The sequence below is a fragment of the Saccostrea cucullata genome, unplaced genomic scaffold, assembly GCF_032062105.1.
Source record: "Saccostrea cucullata isolate Sc308-1 unplaced genomic scaffold, CSIRO_AGI_Scuc_v1 ctg999, whole genome shotgun sequence".
Taxonomy (NCBI): Eukaryota; Metazoa; Mollusca; class Bivalvia; order Ostreida; family Ostreidae; genus Saccostrea; species Saccostrea cuccullata.
Genome location: NW_026933174.1, coordinates 471,129 through 489,252, shown reverse-complemented (window position 1 = coordinate 489,252; position 18,124 = coordinate 471,129). Strand labels below are relative to the sequence as shown.

At 33.8% G+C, this 18,124-nt stretch overlaps 1 pseudogene; it reads left to right on the top strand.

The window, feature by feature from the left end:
• The first annotated feature begins 4,619 nt into the window (after positions 1–4,619).
• Positions 4,620–16,574, top strand: LOC134237476 (uncharacterized; annotated as a pseudogene).
• Positions 16,575–18,124: the final 1,550 nt, after the last annotated feature.

Here is an 18,124-nt window from a genome sequence, read left to right as displayed (position 1 = left end):
TTGCAGACATATAATTGAATATCCTTTTTTTCTGTAAAAATTTAAAACATCTAGTCGTTTTGATGGTGTTGCAAGGCCCTGACAGTTCACTGTAACAACTTTTATATTATCTGACATTAAATCTGATACAAAATAAAAGAATAGTACTTAGACAAAGAAGCGGATGACGATTGAAGTATATAGTTTTTGGAGAAATAAGCAACAAAACAAAAGAAAAGTGGATAATCTTCACACACATACCATGTCACACACTTTCGCATTCTCTCGCTTCAATCAATCCCGATCACAAAGTTTACTGCTTCCCGATCCCGATCTTAAAAGTTCTTGGAAGTTTTTCGTGCTCCAGCTGTTTATGCATAAATCGTGCTATTTGTATTTAAGTTTGTCAGACACACTGTCCAGGATGTCAAATCGGTGTCTGTCTCCATCGTAATCCAACGCAAATACTTTGCCATTAAAGTACCAGGCACTTTCAATACGCTCGTCCTCGTTCAAGTCTTTTATAAGTTTGGCGTTCATAGGAGTTACGTGATCGTGCATCACAAAGCGCTTCTTCAACTCCGCATTTGAGCGATTCTTTATGACCATCACTTTCGTCTCGGTATTCCTGAATTTGGCGATGACTGGCCTTGGTCCGACATTACCACCCGATCCTGGGACTCTGTGTATGGCCAGTATATCTGTTGGTTGTAGATCAACGTTAACTGTCTCCTTCAAGATTGCACAGAGATCTGCACGGAGATTTTCGTTTTTTTGCTCATTCCATTTGGTGAACTTAATATTGTCCTTTTGCGAATACTGCTGATTGCTGTTTGCTAAAGTAACCGCTGTTTCAGTCAAATATTGATAGCGTTTCAAATGTTCTTTTAGGGCCCTGAGTTCTTTTGCTTGCTCGTGAAACTTTTCTTTCAGTGTTTCAAACTCTAAATTAAACCCCTCTGAGATATCTTTAGTTTGATCTTGAAACTCCTTTGTTTTTCTGTCTATCTTTTCCCCGAATTCTTTCTTTACCTGCTCCGTCACGCTCTGTTTAACTTCAGGTATGAGTGACTCTTTGACTTCAGCGAGGATTTCATTTTTTAGTTCACCCTTTAATTCCGTAACGATTGAAGCAACCATTCCTTTTACATCATCTTTACTGACCATTATTCGCCTTATATCCGATATGCCTTCTTGTATAAGACTGAGCTCACCCAATGCACTATTGACACCACTTGTTGACTCGTAATCAGAACTGCTACTTCTTTGTTTTTTTGCGGCATTTTTTCCTGACACCACCGTATTTTTAATTGAAGCAGGAATTGACTGGAGGTTCAATTGCACCAACTTTCTGTCTGGAGTATTCTTGTCCCCCTTAGCCTTTTTATCGATTCCCCCACTCTCTGATTTTTTACCATCTTTCTGCGTTGTAATTGTTGACATTGTTGACATTGTAGCTACTCACGGTACATAAGGTGTTGGAAAAATCACTGTTTCTTCACAACAAAAGTTTACAAATTTCAATTAAAGTTACTTATACTTGTTATAAAACCAGCTGGACAGTTTTGAACTATTTTAAAGGTCTCACACGATAAAAAGGACAAAATAAAGAGAAAAACAGCGGAGCTGGAAAAAAACACTTACGCTCGGCTCATCACGTGACCGGAACCCCTCATCACGACAATGACCCTTACAAGGGTTTGTGGAAGGGCAGCAAGGATAGACCGGCAATCTTCAGGCTGTATCGCAAGTTTTTTTGGTTTTTCATTCTTGAGATGGATTTTACGATAATCACCATGTCCATGTACAGTTTTTATCAATTCTCTTTCCTGTGGAATTATGACATTTTCTTTAACAAGATCATGCGCGGGTATGTTAAGGAAGCATATAAGTCATTTCTCGGGAAATTTAGACTTTTTTAAGAAAATTAATTTGATAAATTACCAAAACCGCTGATAAACGTAAACTGTTATTAACTATTGCAAACAGATAAAACAGTGTCTAACGCAAAGACATACACCACCGCCACGGCATCACGTGACTTCTATTAATAGCGAAACTTTCCTTAATAAAAAAGCTAATAGAACAACAATATCCCGGAGTTTTATACTTTCTTTGAGGAAATAATATAGTTGAAATTTATCTATTTTGCCTAACAAGTGCTGCTAGAATCCCATTGTCCTGTCAATAAAATAATTATTCCATATATTCACACGAAACCTTACCCTGTGTTTTGAATTTTATACATATGAACCGAGATTTTTCGTAAAACCATGTTTAACTCGGGATTCTAGCAGCACTTTCCAAGTTTGTCAGAGGGCAAACTTTCCATCTGTACAAATCTTATGTTTTGAAATATCCAGCTTATTGTTGTTCTACCGCATTATTTTTTTCGGGAATGACAGAGGAAAGGCCGAACGGGATACGTATAAAGCTGACTGTCTTCGAAAGAGAATATAATCGATGAAAATAAATTAGCATACCTGTATGATTAACTGAACTCCAAATGAATTTCACATAATATTCACAATATTTCCTTTTAAACTCCATTTTACGTATCTTTTTACATGCCGTTTTAGCCAAATTCTCTTTACACAACATGATCAATTCCCAAGTTACTTGATGTACACATATGACGTCATCGGTGGTAGATTTTAATCAAAATGACAGATACAGCATAACAAGATAAAAACATTTTATTTTTGTTAATGTTAACTCGTTTCTAATCATTTAAAGCGTTAAATTACATCTCTAAATACCAATATATTACGAAAACTTGTGTTCTAAAATTGACATCATCTAGCCTACTATGACGTCATAATGTAGCACTGATTTAGTCAAGGTATACATTTTGTATGCTTCCTTATCACCCCTGCGTGCACCGATGCCTGGTCAACAAAATGGGACCCAAGTTACTCTTTCAGTATGTTGTTTATTGATTCTGCTCTTTGATTGTCATACTTATTTGGAGGATTTCCAAGCCCGACTGCTGTTCTAGTTTCTCTTCTCATGCATTTTTTCAATGTATCCTTCAATGATGGTACCTTTAATTCTGTCGATTCTAAGTTTTTTTTTAAATTTATTGGCATTTGAGCAGATCAGAACCTATAATCTTCCTCAAAGTTGTTCGAATCTACCAGCCCTGAACATCTCTTTCCGTTATATTCTTCAACCAATATTGACTTAATGACTGATTCTTTTTCAAGACTTGTATGTTTCTTAAGCTCTGTAAGTAAGTCATCTTTGACATGATTAAAGCATCTTAACTTTATACTTTTGTTTGACTGGGAGACGCTGGAAAAACTACCTCCATTCCTAGCTTCAAGGCAAGTTCTCCGTCAGTTCCATAGATCAATTTTTCCATTCCATTTTATCTTAACTTTCCAGTCAGGTAAATCTAATCCTCCTTTTGCCTACCTGTACTCATTGACATGCCCACAAACAAAGTTGGATGCTTTTGTTGATCTCCCTTATGTACAAACATTGGGTTTAGAAAACTCAAGCAAGTTGTATAAAAGGGTCCAACTTTGTATGTCATGACTTTGCAAGCAGAGAAAGATGCCATAGAATTCACTCCAACACATTTGCTGCAACAAATATCACACTGAGATGGACTAAAACGTTTTGCAATCCTGACGCACAACACAAATCACAGCTAGGAATTGACGACTCATACGTACCAGAATCATCGCATGTTGAATCCTTTTCGTCAACTGCATTCATATCAATAACTAATACGCTATCTTTCCTTGGACTGGGAACTGTGTTGCAAATTTGTGACCCTTCAAAAGACTTTTTTCAGCACTTATTCCAATAATTTCTTTTAAAGTAAGTTCTTTGTCTTTATTGGAGTAAATTGCATTTGCTGAAATGATAGATGCACACTACATCTGATTTGAAAATGAAATGTAAGGTTTATTTTTTTTAATTTATGCGATTTTTTCATAATTAATATTTCAAAAATAACATAAAAGTATATAAAAAAAAACATTTGTACATCTTCAAGTACTGTGAGAATTATAGCTTTTTCTTCCAACAAAAGAATTATTTAGCTATATCATTTTAATTTAATGTGAAATATCACATTGAATTAGTTAAGGAAATCAGTTCCAGAAAAAAGGTGAATAGAAGAGCATGCTGATAAGGTTTTTATTAAAACTGACTTCTTTGATACAAAGTTATATGCATTGGATACTGAAATACAAATGATTTCATTCATCTGTATCACTAATACTTGACTTGAAATACATTTTATTTTTCTCTTTTTCTGATTTTTTGTTCAGATTTCAACGTGTAATTTTATCTACTTTGCATAAGTATTGAGTTTCATTTTAATTTCTCTTTTTCGTGTATCACTGTAAGGTTGATAACAGATGTTCATAAAACTTACACCATTTGATACACTATATAGATTTTTGTTATATATACATATATACATGTACATGTAAAATGACAAAAAAATCTTTCATTGAGAAAGGAACTAGTCATAACAAAGGTATGCTTTAAAAAATAAAATTCCACAATATTCTTATATCAAATTTCAAAACATTTCCTAATAAAGGAAATCTTGCATGTTATGAACGTACAATAACATGTTGATTTGGATATTATTTTTCGTGTTCCCACATTTTTATAAGATGATGGCGCTGCATGTATATCTTGTCGTGGTTTTTATTCTCCACACGACGCATGGAGATGAGACACAGACCGCAAGTTGTAAAGACGTTTTACAAGGTTACCTGACAGGACAACTTTCGTATCAGGAAGAATCTTTAAGACGGGAATTCAAAAGCTTAACCGACGTCATTGAGGAATCGATGAAAAAGTTCAAGGAGGCAGTTTACGTGAGCATATAGGAAGGAAGTATGACTTAATGTTTAATACATTTCATTCTATTTTTTAAGGCACTTGTGGCTTTCTTTATCAAAACAACAATATATAAACTCTCATACCATGTTTTACTTAATTTGACTTTAGAGTGCATGCTAATTTGCTGAATATAAACTCTCTAGGTTTTTTACTGGTACTATTATGACAGATATCGATCTATCTATCTGAAAAAAATTTAAAATTCAGTTGTAAGTTTTCTCGGTTTGAACTATCTTAATTTTTTTTTTGTTCCCGGAATGTCCCGATTTGGTTTGCCTGCTTGCCTGGAGATCTTTAATCTTGTCCAAAACTTTCGAGATGATGTCGGTTATACATTAATATTTCCCCAGATGTTTTCCCATGTGATAAATTCCTCTACCAAAATTGACTTCTTGACACGAGACATTAAAACTAATCAAACTTTTGAACTGTTGGTGCTAGGGCTTTTGTACTTACAATTGTTATTATTTATTGTGAAAAGACCTTTCAAAAGATCTATATCATTTTGACCTTTTGAACTCGACCTTAGAGTTTGATCCACTTTAACCTTAGCGATTACTTTTTAACAGTTGTGTTAGGGTTTTGCTTCTGTGCCTTTTGACCTTGTAGTTTGACTCCCTTTTAAAGAAACTTTTTGTCATCACCTTTGAACAGTTAGAACTAGGGTTTTCATAGTTGGCATGTGCATTAGACCTTTCTACTAATTTTTCAAGTTACACAAATGGTAAAAAACAAGAAGAAAATTTAATATCATGATTTATGTATGCGCACTATTGCGTTTCCTATATAAATATTATACATTTTTATAAGTAAATACAACGATTAATTATTTTATTTGTGTTACTAAGCAAGAAGAAAAACGACCGAGTATTAAACTTAAATTACATGTAGGTTAGAACTAAGAAGGGTGGATTTCACTTTTATTTTAATGAAAAATTTTACTTACAAGTATATGTAATTCAACGATGCCCGTAATAGTAAAGTAAATAATTTTAACATTAGTGCTAAATTTTCTCTGGATTCTACTGACAGCAAAGAAACACTTGGGAAATGCTAAAAACTGACTTGTGTATTTACAGTTCGATATACCTCGGACCTGCTCTAACCAAGTCTCATCAATGAGTTATCGTTCATAACAGCGAACCCTAGCGGCAGTTGAAATGCCTACGTGCATTACTTGTGACAAGACGATCCTTAATGGATTACAAAAATATTGACGTTTTGACCTTGACATTTGACATCCCTCTAAGAAATCCTTTTTATACAATTAATAGCGATACATTGGTGTCAGTGTTTCTAAAACACATTTTTGTAGGTATTGTAAACAGGGACATTATATATACAAGATGGGGAAAGAAGTTGTGTCCTTCAAACGCAAAACTTCTCTATTCAGGTAAAAATATTTTATTTCATAAGAAAACACCTGCTTTGTAAATTTTGTTCGTTGAAAAAAAAAATTCCGACTCAACTTTAGAAAATGATAACAGAAAATAAAAGAAATCATAAAGTACGTATTTGTGAACGTTTAATAGGATTCGTAGGAGGATCACATTATACTCATCCAGGAGCGGCTGTAGATCCTCTTTGTTTACCGAGGGATCCAGAGTGGGGGTTATACAAAGATGGAAATGAAGGAGATAAGGATTATTTATTTGGAGCAGAGTATGAAACAAATACCTTTACAAGTCACTTTACTTCCGTGCATGATCATGATGTACCGTGTGCTGTGTGCCTTGTTCAAAACAGATCAATCGTTCAAATGTTTCCAGGTGAGATAATATTACGACCTTATCTTTCAGTCTATCTTTCTGCTTAACTTTATTCATCTATCCGTCTATCTGAAAACATTTTTTTTCAAAATGCTACACCTCCTACGATTTTCCTCTGCTTTAAATAAAACTTGGTACACAGGTCCACTACACTAGGGTACATAACACGCATTCTCTGTAAGCACCAACGAATTTACTATAGGGCTTGGAAACGACATGTCTCAGATTTTGATGAAATTTTCACCATAGGTGTGTCTTGGTACAAAACTAGTAAATATGGTGTCGGAAGTTCCACACGTGCACTTGGTTGCCATGGAGACGGTTCCATTGAATTCGGCCATTTTTGGCCCATTTTGACTAAATGAAAACATGAAAATTGAGGAAATGTAAATGAATATTTTTCGGTATCTAATACACTGTAACAAAAATCATTGGATCATTTGATAAAATGACCTTTTAAGGTACACAGACAATATAATCGTTTATTCTAGAAATATTCTTCCTGTAAGGAAAAGGTCATGAAAAATGACATGGTTTCTAAAAATTTGAAAAATGAGAAAATTGGAATTTTTTGAGATCTTTGAGGCTGAATAAGAAAAATTGTCCGCGGAAATTTCCCAAATCTTATGTGTGTAATTATACTTAGGGATAAGTAGTGTCATTCCATGAAAAAACATAAGTGGGCTTTTGCTCCTATTTTTAGTAACATGTATCTATAAATAGATATATTTTAGAAAAATGTGAAAAATCTAATTTTGCCAAAGTTTTAATTGTCACTACTGCATAATTAGAACGTATGTTGTAAAATTTGAAATTTTAATGACAAGAGCTGGACACCACTAGCTGGTATGGACAACGGTTGAGGGGAATTCCCATTTCTATTTTTAGTAACAGGTGGCTAAATATAGATATATCTCTGAATATTAGGAAAAATTGTCATTTTTGTTCTAATTGGAAACTTCATATAAAAAGTTCTAACAAATATTAAGCTTTCTACAATATGCTTTCAGAATGTACACGTGTTTGTTCAAAAATTGCTACAGTATTGAGGATGGACTCTTGTTCATTTTTTGGCAACAATGGTCTAAAAATAGATTACTCGAATAATTGAGAAAATGTAGATTATTGCACCTTTTGAGGCAATTTTTAGATGTAGTTGCTGCATAATTAGGAAATATTTTGTAAAATTTTAGATGTTAATGACAAGATCTGAATACCTTTGCTGGTATGGATAATTGTTGAGGGGAATTCCTATTTCTATTTTTAGTATCAGGTGGCTAAATATAGATAAGTCTCTGAATATTAGGGAGAATGGCATTTTTGTTCTAATTGGAAGCTCATAAAAGAAGTCCTAACAAATATTAAGCTTTCTACAATATGCTGTCAGAATGTACATGTGTTCATACAAAAATTGCCACAATATTGAGGATGAACTCTTGTTTCATTTCATATCAACAATGGTCTAAAAATAGATTATTCGAATAATGGAGAAAATGTAGATTACTGCACCTTTTTAAGCACTTTAAAGATGTCATTGCTGATTACTTAGGAAGTATATTGTAAAATTTGAGATGTTAATGACAATAGCTTGACACTTTAAACAGGTGTGGACAATGGTTGAGGGGATTCCCATTTCTATTTTTAGTATCACGTGGCGTAATATTGATATGAAGTACTCTAAATATTAGGGAAAATTGAAGTTTTATGCTAATTTGAATCTTCGTACAAAATGTCTTCATAAATATAATGCGTTCTACAATATGCCTACAGAATGTACACTTGTTTGTACAATAATTGCTACAATATTGAGGATGAACTCTTCTTTCTTTTTAAAGCAACAATGGTCTAAAAATAGATTCCTGGAATAATCGAGAAAATGTAGATTTTTGCACTTTTTCTGGCACGTTTTAGATGTCATAGCTGCATAATTAGGAAGTATATTGTAAAAATTGAGATGTTAATGACAGTAGCTGGCCACAACTAGCTAGTGTGGACAATAGTTGACGGGGGGGGGGGGGGGGGTTCTATTACTATTTTTAGTATCACGCGGCGAAATATAGATATTTAGGCCATTTATAGGAAAACTTTAAAAATCTTTTCAATTGTTCTGTAAAATAATTCCTGATTGTCCTAATTCTAGCCTTTGACAATGTACCTGTATTTTCATCTACAAGTTTATTTTGTCCAAAGACTTTTAAATTTTTTAGACGAAGACTCAAAGAGCGTATTCTATATGGCAGTTTCTGTGGTCTGCATTTTTAGGTCACCTGAGTAAACTCAGGTGACCTATTGCTATCCGTTTTCGTCCGTCGTCGTCCGTCGTCCGTCGTGTGTTGTGTGTCGTGTGTCGTGTGTCGTGTGTTAACATTTGAACATTTTCAGCTTCTTCTCTGCAACCACTGAACCAATTTCAACCAAATTTGGCACAAAGCATCTATGGGTAAAGGGGAACAAAAATTGTGAATTTCATGATCCCTGCCCCCCTGGGGCCTGAGGGGTGGGGCAAAAACCACTAAAATTAATGCAATCTTTAAAAATCTTCTTCTTTACTCCTGGACATCAAGCAGTCAAACTATTTGCATGATTGTAATCAGCATTGAGTCCTCTACCAAAATTGTGAAATTCATGGCCCCAGGGTCAGGGGTTCTAGTGCTAGGGCGGGGCTAAATAAGTATATAGTGAAAATGCATTATTTCTTTGAAAATCTTCTTCTCTGCTCCTGGGTATTAAATAAACCAACTAAGTACATAGTTATGATGAGCAAGAGTGCCTCTACCAAATTTGTGAATTTTATGGCCCTAGGGTCAGGGGTTCTGGTGTTAGGGTGGGGCTCTATTGATTATATAGTAAAAATACATGATTTCTTTGAAAATCTTCTTCTCTGCCCCTGGGTATTAAATAAACCAAGTAAGTAAATAGTTATGATGAGCAAGAGTGCCTCTACCAAAATTGTGAATTTTATGGCCCCAGGGTCAAGGGTTCTAGTGTTGGGGGGGGGTCATTGATTATATAGTGAAATTACATGAATTCTTTGAAAATCTTCTTCTCTGCCCCTGGGTATTAAATAAACCAAGTAAGTAAATAGTTATGACGAGCAAGAGTGCCTCTACCAAAATTGTGAATTTTATGGCCCCAGGGTCAAGGGTTCTGGTGTTGGGGGGGGGGGGGGCTCTATTGATTATATAGTGAAATTACATGAATTCTTTGAAAATCTTCTTCTCTGCTCCTAGGTATTAAATAAACTAACTAAGTGCATAGTTATGATGAGCAAGAGTGCCTCTACCAAAATTGTGAATTTTATGGCCCCGGGGTCAAGGGTTCTGGTGTTGGGGGGGGCTCTATTTATTATATTGTGAAATTACATGAATTCTTTGAAAATCTTCTTCTCGTCTTCTTGGTATGAAATAAACTAAGTAAGTGCATAGTTATGATGAGCAAGAGTGCCTCTACAAAAATTGTGAATTTTATGGCCCCAGCTTCAATGGTTCTGGTGGGGGGGGGGACTTTATTGTTTATAAAGTGAAAATACATGAATTCTTTGAAAATCTTCTTCTCTGCTCCTAGGTATCAAATAAACTAACTAAGTACATAGTGATGATGAGCAAGTGTTGCTCAACTAAGATTGTGAATTTTATGGCCCCAGGGTAAAGGGTTCTGGTGGGTGGGGCTCTATTAATTATATAGTGAAAATATGTGAATTCCTTGGAAATCTTCTTCTCCGCTCCTAGGTATTAAATAAACTAACTTAGTGCATAGTAATGATGAGCAAGTGTGCCTCATCCAAAATTGTGAATTTCATGGCCCTATCATCAAGGGTTCTGGTGTTGGGGGGGGGGCTCTATTGATTATATAGTGAAATTACATGAATTCTTTGAAAATCTTCTTCTCTGCTCCTAAATAAACCAATTAAGTGCAAAGTTATGATGAGCAAGAGTGCCTCTACAAAAATTGTGAATTATATGGCCCCAGGGTCAGGGGTTCTGGTGTAAGGGTGGGGCTCTTTGAAAATTTTCTACTCTGTCTCTTGGTATGAAGCAGATGAACTACCTATATAGGGTGGGGGGCTCTACTTATATACTGGAAATGAATTAATTGTTTGAAATCTGGTCCTTTGTATTTATAAAACATTTATACTTTTTGATAGGCAATTTTAAGGGTGCCTTTTAAAAATTTGTGCAACCTAGGGTCAGAGTGTTAGTGGCACTACTGATTATTGATGAATATTACTGATTAGTTGGAGTGCATTTTGTTCCCTACCCTGCATATGGGTATTCAGTAACCAAGCTAAGCGACTGCTAAGTTTATTGTTATGATGATCAATGGTGCTCTTTCAAAATTGTGAATGCCATATAGCATCTGGCTTAAAACATGTTATTGAATCAAATTCAATACACTGTAACTGGAAAGTTGTTGCATAATGCTCAGGTGACCTATAAGGCCCGTGGGCCTCTTGTTTTTTTTTTGATAGTCACCATATTTCAAGAACCTTTTGTCATTTTTTGTCAAAATTGTCACAGAGTATCTAAGGATTTTTGTTAATACATGTACTAAACATAGGGATTTTCTCTTGAAACAAGAGGAGATACTAGGGAATCTAATCTCTAATAACAAGACCTTGTTAAAATGCCATTTCACTGATCTGTTACAGGGTTACTCTCATGACTGTTGATGCCCTCTGGTCTCTTTTATAAGAAGGTACGGATTGAGCTTTATTGTGCCCTTAAAATGTAATGTTCTTAGAAAGTTGTGAAAATGGCTTTCACAATCGTTGAGTGGATGAATATGATAGATCATTAAACAATATGACATGAAGGAGGATCGTTCTGGATATATGACGTCATTAATTTGGTACACTTCTAAGTTCAATACAGAAAAGCCTCAAAATGACTCATTTCTGTGCTGATTTTCCTTTAGCCACCGTCGCCCTCTTTAATTTTTGGATATATTATGTAAACTGCTATGAAAAATCACATATCGGTTATCTCAAAATCTCTCTGGGCGAGAGTGGCAGAGTATGTCTTCTGAAAGAAAATATTCCACTGAAAATTGATGTCTTCTGCAACTTTTTAAGAAAATACGGGAAAATACGCAAGTTAATGACGTCACAATTAGCATTTAGGAGGTCATATAAGAAAAACGATTTGTGTATTTTTACTGCAGGGAATTCTTATGATTCAGAAAAAGTGAATTTTGATTTCTTATATCACTTTCATATTTTAGAAAAATAAAGGGCTTTAAATATTTTGTATTGAAACTGTACCTTGTTCTTTGTTTCTGTAAATAGAACTGGAAGTCCTCATTGATTTTGCATATTTCAAATATAAGTAGAACTGAATATCATCATTGTTTTTATGCTTGTTAGTTAACGGTAACTACCGATATTACATATATTTTATACTTATCAGTCACATGATTATTTTACTAGGAAAACTTTATTATACTCATGACATATTGAACATGTTGAATACAGCAGTATATTTCGTAAATATGTTATCAATGAAGCTCCTTTAATCCTTTGCCATTTTTCTTCTTCTGCTGAGAAGTTGCTTCATATAAGTGGATGTGCTATAAATAGAAAAGAGAGCCCCCCGTTCAGATAGTGTGCATTTCACTAAATAATTTGGAAGTATTTGTCAGTTACATAAGGTCTACCGTAAATCTGGAAATTTTTACGTCGATTTCATTTTGCGAATTCAGGTCAAAATTGTGCTTATTAATTTTTACGTATCAAAATTTTGCGAATACTGGTAACCACTGCTTTGTTAACATTTTCTTATTTGTAATTTGTTTTTAAGATGTCTTTCTCGGTTATTCTAGGAATCTTTTTAGACAATTGTTGGCATAAAAAAGGTCAGTCCTAAACATTGTAGCAATTCCTGTACAAACAAGTGTTCATTTCGAAGGCATATTGTAGAAAGCTTTATATTTAAGACATTTTCTAGGAAGATTCAAATTAGCAAAAAACTGCCATTTTTTCCTAATATTTAGAGACAAATCTACATTTCGCCATGTGATACTAAAAATAGAATTGGGGACCCCCTTCAACCATTGTCCACACCGACTAATGGTGTCCAGCTATTGTCATTAACATCTCGAATTTTACAATGTACTTCCTAATTAAGCAGCAACGGCATCTATAAAGTGCCTAAAAAGGCGCAATAATCTACATTTTCTCCATTATTCGAGTAATCTATGTTTAGACCATTGTTGCTATAAAATGAAACAAGAGTCCATCCTCAATATTGTGGCAATTATTGTATGAACACACGTGCATTCCGAAAGCATATTGTAGAAAGCTTTATATTTGTTAGGACTTTTCATATGAAGCTTCCAATTAGAAGAAAAATGTCATTTTTCCTAGTATACAGACATATCTATATTTATCCACCTGTTACTAAAAATAGAAATGGGAATTCCCCTCAACCATTATCCATACCTGGCCAGCTAGTGGTGTCCAGATCTTGTCATTAACATCTAAAATTTTACAAAATATTTCCCCATTATGCAGCAATTACATCTAAAATGTGCTTGAAAAGGTGCAATAATCTAGATTTCCTCAATTATTCGAATAATCTATTTTTAGACCATTGTTAATATGAAATGAAACAAGAGTTCATCCTCAATATTGTAGCAATTATTGTACAAACACATGTACATTCTGTAAAAATATTATAGAAAGCTTTATATTTGTTAGGACATTTTATATGAAGCTTCCTATTAGAACAAAAATGCCATTTTTCCTAATATTCAGGGATATGTCTATATTTAGCCACCTGATACTAAAAATAGAAATGGGAATTCCCATCAACAATTATTTATACCAGCTAGTGGTGTCCAGTTCTTGTCACTTACATCTAGAATTTTACAAAATATTTCCTATTTATGCAGCAAATACACCTAAAAATTGCCTGAAAAGGTACAATAATCTACATTTTCTCAATTATTCGAGTAATCTATTTTTAGACCATTGTTGCCAAAAAATGAACAAGAGTCCAACCTCAATACTGTAGCAATTTTTGAACAAACACGTGTACATTCTGAAAGCATATTGTAGAAAGCTTAATATTTGTTAGAACTTTTTATATGAAGTTTCCAATTAGAACAAAAATGCCATTTTTCCTAATATTCAGAGACATATCTATATTTAGCCACCTGTTACTAAAAATAGAAATGGGAATTCCCCTCAACCGTTATCCATACTAGCTAGAGGTGTCCAGGTCTTGTCAATAAAATTTCAAATTTTACAACATACGTTCTAATTATGCAGTAATGACAATTAAAACTTTGCCAAAATTTGATTTTTCACATTTTTCTAAAATTTATCTATTTATAGATACATATTACTAAAAATAGGAGCAAAAGCCCACTTATGTTTTTTCATGAAATGACACTACTTATTCCCAAGTATAATTACACATATAAGATTTGGGAAATTTCCGCGGACAATTTTTCTTATTTCGCCTCAAAGATCTCAAAAAATTCCAATTTTCCCATTTTTCAAATTTGTAGAAACCATGTCATTTTGCATGACCTTTTTCTTACAGGAAGAATATTTCTAGAATAAACGATTATATGCTCTGTGTACCTTAAAAGGTCATGTTATCAAATGATCCAATGATTTTTGTTAGAGTATATTAGATACCGATAAATATTCATTTACATTTCCTCAATTTTTATGTTTTCATTTAGTCAAAATGGGTTAAAAATGGCAACCAAGTGCACGTGTGGAACTTCCGACACCATATTTACTAGTTTTGTACCAAGACACACCTATGGTGAAAATTTCATCAAAATCCGAGACATGTCGTTTCCAAGATTTTTTGGTGCTTACAGAGAATGCGTGATAATATTTCTGTTTTTGATTTCGATGAATGGTGGTACCGAGTTTCCTAAAAATAGCTCTCTTTAGAACTTTCAAAATGCTTCTCCTGTCTCATGCAATTACTGATTTCATTAAAACTTGGTACACAAGTAGATTACACAAAGATACATGTACATAATTATGTGTATCTGTGTATCGGTTTTTAATTTCGATGAAGGGTGCTGCCATGGTGAGTAAAAATAAAAAAATTCTTCAAAATACTATCAAAAGTTTACAGCTCCTACTGTTATAGTTGATTTTGATTTCTTTATATTTTGAAACACAAGTATACTACAATAAACGACATATCTTTTTTAGCTTTCGATGAACAATGATGCCTTTGTTACTAAAATAAAATTTTTCTTTCAAAATGTTACTCTTCCTGGTTTTGGCCTGATTTCACTATAATAAACATGGCTTACAATTACGCTGTTCTTAATCATTTGGATCGATATTCCATTATTGCTTTGCAAATTTTCAGATTTAACTGCTACATGTACGTTGTCTTTCTCTCTAACTAATACAGAGCAGTAAAGCTACATGTATACAGAGACCGAAACTTCTGGTTTAATTTACAAGTCAAAAATTGTTAAATATGTCAATTATAAAATTGATAAGAACCCCTTTAACCGTAAATATAGATTCGTAGGAAATCGGTATTCATTACGACCAAAGCAGGTTAGAGCAATATTTCTTGTCATTGACAGATTTTTGAAAATTAAGTATCTAGTTATCATAATAATAGCAAACATGGGTCAATCGTTATATTTCAAATCCTAGATCTATGTTTAACTTAGTTCTTGATATAAAAAATAGTAATAATTGAATATCATGATACGGGATAACAAGAGTACAAAAACGTTTACATTATATATACATGTAGGATATATTTTTGTTTGCAATATCCATGCATAATCTTTCATACAGACAACACAGACACGTATAACGGTGCTGCTCTTTTATAATTTGAGGGGAAATTTGGAACTATTTTAGTTTCGATGCTGATTAAATGCACGTTCTGTTTTTTGACATTTCTAGAATTTTCAAGAATATTTTTGACATATTTCTCCTTTTTGATGTTGAATTTTGATATTGATAACACGTTTGTTATTATATCTTAGCGTTCATCTCATAACATCCCTACCGGTAAAACCACAAGAGATTTTCTCTGCATCTGTCTGTCCATTAGTTTGTCTGTCCCTCCGTCTGTCTAGCAGTCTCTCTGTCTGTGAGTCTGTTACATTAGGCCAGATTTTCTGCATTTTCTTTTCCCTTAATGCTTTTAGATATTGAATTGATATTTAATGTGTTAAATAAAAAAAAGTCTTGTTAATAAATTGTAATACATGTATACCGCTCTTTTATAGTCTCTTTTGTATTAATACTTGTTGTTCACCACATTTCGCATCGATTGAATGTTTGATTTCAATGAAATGAATACTACATTGGATATGAAATAGAGAATCCAACAATACGCTTATAATACTGACCAATTAGATTGAAAGATTCTTTACAAAGACGGTATTTGGAATAGGCAACAACACTGCCATTGTTTGCTTCTCTGTTAATATGCAAAGTTGTATTCTTTAATTGAAGTCAAACGACCAAATACACTGTAATTGAAAATATTGTGATCAACAGGTAAATCTTTAATAGAATACGCTCTATTTAACAAAGTGACACATTGTTATTGTAATGAAAGCAGTTTGAGAATCCATTTTATGGATGAATGGCAAAATGCCTTGAGTTCCTTCATTGTCTCTTTCAGATGGTGTGTTTTAACATAAAAAGCTATACATTTTAAGGAAATTTTAATATCATTTATTTAATAATTGTAAAATTTTGTTTCAGCACAGAAAACATGCCACAAGGGCTGGGCACTCGAGTACCAGGGCTATTTAATGGCTGGTTATTATGGTCATGCAGCGGGCAAAACATACACATGTGTAGACAAGAATCCAGACACACTGCCTGATGGTCAATCTAATCAAAATGGCTACCTATTTTATTTCGTAGAAGGTCGGTGTGGTTCGTTAAAATGTCCACCATATGTTGAGGGAAGAGAAATAGTTTGTGCTGTCTGTTCCAAAAAATAAGGAATAAAAAATATAGTGCAATATAAGTTTGCTGTTTTTTCTATTCCCAATATAGGTCAAAAGTCCATATAACAATATAAAAAAAAGGAGCAGAGCAAAGAATTTCCAAAACATCAGAGGCGGGATCAGGTGCAGTGGAGGAGTGAGCATCCCCTGCCGACCGGTCTCACTCGCTGTGTGCTCCTTGTCATGATTTGGAAATAACTGAAAAAAACTAATACTAACAATTTGTATGAAAAACATCCGTCAGCATTTGATTCAATGATAAATTGTATCTGCTGACAAGGTCATTGTATCCACCATAGAACTTACGAAATGATGACTTTAAACGAGACTGCTTATATTCTTATTTCATCAACTTGTTTGTCAATAATTTACTTCGTTTTAGAAATTTTTCATACGTAGAGCATGGTCTTTAATCTCTAATCAACTGATATATGTAAACTCCATCACGTTTATCATAGAGCTCGGTTTTAGATTACCTTTAACGTCTTTTTCAAGTGAAACATCTTACCTGAAACGATGTTTATAAATTGAACAAGATAGCTAAATTATTTGGCCCCGCAGGGATCCGGGTTAGAATAGGTCCTTAGTACCCCCTTGCTTGTCGTAGAAGGCGACTAAATCGGGGGGGGGGGGGGTTCCTTCGGATGAGACCGTATAAACCGAGGTCCTGGGTCACAGCAGGTTTGGCACGATAAAGATCCCTCCCTGCTCAAAGGCCGTAAGTGCCGAACATAGGCCTAAATTTGCAGCCCTTCACCGGCAATGGTGACGTCTCCATATCAGTGAAATATTCTGGAGAGGGACGTTGAACAGTATACAATCAATCAATCTAAATTATTTGTATTGAACATTCTTTGGGAAAAGCACAAATACTTGATTTGAGATCTCACAAACTTAGAGTAAATAGTTAATTCAAAATAAACATTTATTTATCTTTCACATCATTAATTCATAAATTGACGAAAGGGTTCAAAAAGCGAGAAATAAGTGCAGAAGCTTATATATACATGATACATAAATACATGGATATAAATACTGTGAGCAAGGGGTTCAGGTGATCGACACACGTCATTATTTTCTATATACATGTAGTTAGTCAAGGACGGACATTCATTTTAAATATTTTTGTTTGCTTTCAATTATACTAACTTTCCAACAGAAGCAATATAATTCTGGATAGAAAAAAACACCCTTAACTAGTTCGTGATCACATTCAAATTGAATTTGTTCTCAAGGATTGAAATTAGTCCTTCAAAATAATATGTTTGCCTTTGATAATAACAATTATTAAAAACTAAAGGAACTCCCAAAGGAAAAAAAAGTTGAACCGATATAGGCAACACAATATTACAATATTAAGGTAATTTTTAGGAGCGGGTTAAGACTTCGCAAGTCGCAATCATCGCTGTTTTCTGCAGAATATTACTCTGCGTATTTGTGCTTTTTTTGTATTCATGTGAATAGCAGGTCGTGATTTCTTGAATAAATTAGATTTTGTACTATTAATAAGCATATTTATATTTTTCTTTAATCTTATTATAGAC